Here is a 3,330-nt window from a genome sequence, read left to right as displayed (position 1 = left end):
ATTGAATTGAAGATCATGGCAGGCCTTCGTTCTCATGCTAAACTCTTCTTCAGAAACATCACTATGTTAAGCCAGATGCTTATGAGACAGGGAGGACCCCAAGGGGAGAACACAAGACAGCTGGTATGAACAAGACTTTTAATGAGGATTTACTGTGGAAAGCAGGAGACTTGGAAGAGCTGGGTTCAGGGTGTAGGAGCAGGGTGACAAGCTGGGAGCTCAGGAGAGGGAGGAGGCAGGCAGGCAGCATAGAGCTGACAGGAGGTGAGTGGCAGACTGGGGAGTGCCAAGCCGGAGAGTGTGGCGCTGGGAGTGGAGAGTGCAGAACTGGGAGCGGAGAGCTGAAGAATGCAGAGCCGGGGCACAGAGAGCTGGAAAGTGCAGAGAAACAAAAACATATAAGAATCATCCAAGACAACAGGTACAAAAACTTGATCAGTAGAAAAAATAGCAACCGCTAGTATGTAGCATAGGTAGGAAATGAAGTGGCAGTGAGGAGATGCCAGAGCTCTGGTTAAATGCAGTGGAGCCAATTGCTTGCACCTGCGCCGGCGAGCACATCCTGTCACTCACCCTAATTGTCAGGTTGGGGAGGGGAGCAAATACCGGCCAAGGTCCTGTTAGGTCCTTGGCCGGTATCCGGTATACCCTTTCCAATGAGAGCCCCCCGGCCACCCACCGGGTCGGTCCACCAAGCCGGAATCCAAAATGAAGGAGCAGGGGCCCAGGAATGCTCCCCGGGGCCGTAACCTTCCCAATCAACCAGGTACTGGAGGCCACGGCCCCGGTAGCGCACATCCAGGAGGCGCCACATGTGGAAGGCAAGACCTTTTTCCACATCCAGGGTGGGAGGTGGGGGTGCTACCAGAGGGCACAAGGGGCTGACAGACATGGACTTGAGCTGGGATGGGCGTGCAAAGACCTGGGGAGGACAGCTGAGGGGTTGATCCTGTGGTCAGTGACAAAGGGTCCCAGCAACTGAGGCATCAACTTGTGGGAGGCCGCCTTCAGGGGGATGTGCTCAGATGAGAGCCAGACCTGTTGCTCTGGGCTGTTGGTGGGAGTGGGGCGACATCAGTGGTCAGCCAGGCAGTGGTTCTGTTCCACCGTGTGGCACAGAGCAGCCCTGGTCGCTCTCCAAATGTGGCACATATGAGCCCGTACCAAGGGGATGGCCAACTCTGCTTCTTCCACAGGGAACAATGGTGGCTGGTACTCGAGGGAGGCCTCAAATGGGGAACAGCCTGTAACTGAGCTGACCAGCGTGTTGTGGGCATATTCCACCCAAAGGAGGTGGTCACTCCATGAGGCCTGTTCTGAGGCCACAACACACCTCAAGGCCGCCTCCTGGTCCTAATTTAGCTTTTCCACTTGGCCGTTAGTTTGGGGGGAAAACCAGAGGAGAGACTCACTGAGCACCCAGGACTGACCAGGATTTCCAGACTTGTGAAATAAACTGAGAGCCTCTGTCTGAGAGGATGTCCTGGGGAATGCCATGGAGTTGGATGACATGAGTGGCAAGGAGATCTTCTGTCTCATGTGCTGAGGGGAGAGCAATGAAGTGGGCTGCCTTAGAGAATCAGTCTACGACAGTCAGGCTGGCAGTGTTGTAGGTAGGGCAGGCTGAGATGAACTCCCAGGTGTCGGTGTCCAGCACTGGCCACCAGAATTGCTGTTTGGCCAGGATGATGGTACGGCGCTTTCCTGGGTGGCAGGCAAATCGTGAGGTGTGGACCCACTGCAGCACTTGAGATGTGGCTGCATCTGGGACAAACAGACAAATAGGTGGACTGGTACCAGGGTCAGGCTGGTCCCGCTGGGCTTCCTTGATGACGTTCTTGATTTCCCAGGTGACGGCTGGTACTAGACAGGAGAGAGGTAAGATGGGGTCTGGCTCGGGGTCCTGATTGGGACTAAACTGGCGGGATAGGGCATCAGGGTTGGTGTTGCGAGACCCTGGTCGATAGGTGAGAGATAACCTAAAGCGGTCAAAAAAAGTGCCCAATGCACCTGATGGGGCTTTAGCCTTTTAGCTGAGCACAGGTATTTGAAGTTTTTGTGGTCTGTACGTATGGCAAATGGCTGCTCTGCTTCCTCCAACAGATGCTGCCTTTCCATTAAAGTGAGTTTCACTGCAAGGAGTTCACGATTCCCAACATCGTAATTGCGCTCGGCCAGACTAAGAAGTCAGGAGGGAAAAGGCACAGGGATGAAGGCCTTTGTCTGAGGCTAGGAGAAGATCATTAGTGATTTTCACCAGTGCAGTTTCTGGACTCAAAAACCAGACTGAAAGTCCTCAAACAAAGAACAATGATTCTAAAGCCATTGTAGTTGATGGCACATCTGTGAGAGTTACGTTTGCCACTCTTATTTTTACCTGTCTGTCCTGATCCTCTTATTCTCCTGGTTCCTGCCATCAGTCTGTCTACTCACCTGTTCGTCCTGGTCTCCTCAGCCATCGCTGCCCTACCCTGGTTCAGTTCTGTATTCATTGAATCTGTTACATTTTGTGTTGCCACCATTAAACCACCTTTTTTGTACTAGCACCTGGGTCTACACTCTTGAGTGCTACCTCAGTTCTCCCTCACCCTCCTGGTGAGGGGGACTAAACCATAACAGAGAGGAATAACTAAACATGCAACACTCTGAACAAGATAAAGAAGAGGAAGGGGGGAAGCCATTGCTCTTAATTAACCTAATAGCTTCTACACTAGCTGAACTAAAGTAGCAAGTTCAATTTGGAAATTATTTTTAAAAATTCTGTAACGCAGGTGCTTAAGTAGTGCAAAGTGTATGATGTGACTCAAAAAATTTGATGATATTCAGATAATTCTCTATCAGTGAGCTTAATCAGCTATCTGGTAGCAAGCATAACATGGTGCAGGCACATTAAACAGGAAGTGAATATGCTTACCACCAGAACAGGTGCAAGCGCAAATCAGTGCTCTGATCTAATAACACTGGAATTGCTCTTCTGATTCTATTTGTTCTATTAGAGCATTTCAGATCATAGTTAAGGATATCATAGTAAAGGATTTGTTTCAATATGTGCTATTTTCTAGTTGATTATAGAAAGGTTATATGTAGGAAGATGGTTGGTAGCCTGTTGTTGATTTAGCAAGATTTATGTGTCCATAGGTTTCATGTTCCATCTCATCACACCAATGTATTTCTGCACTAAATACTTTACTGTTTCCATTATGTAACATCACTAAGAGGAAATGACATCATTTAAGGATTTGAAGAAGACCAATTCAAATAATGGTGAGATTGGATTTTCTTTTCAAACATTTTTGTTACATTTTTCTTTCAAAAACATTCTCTGTCAAC

This window comes from Monopterus albus, unplaced genomic scaffold (genome assembly GCF_001952655.1).
Source record: "Monopterus albus unplaced genomic scaffold, M_albus_1.0 scaffold179.1, whole genome shotgun sequence".
NCBI lineage: Eukaryota > Metazoa > Chordata > Actinopteri > Synbranchiformes > Synbranchidae > Monopterus > Monopterus albus.
Note: the sequence above shows the minus strand (reverse complement) of the source record.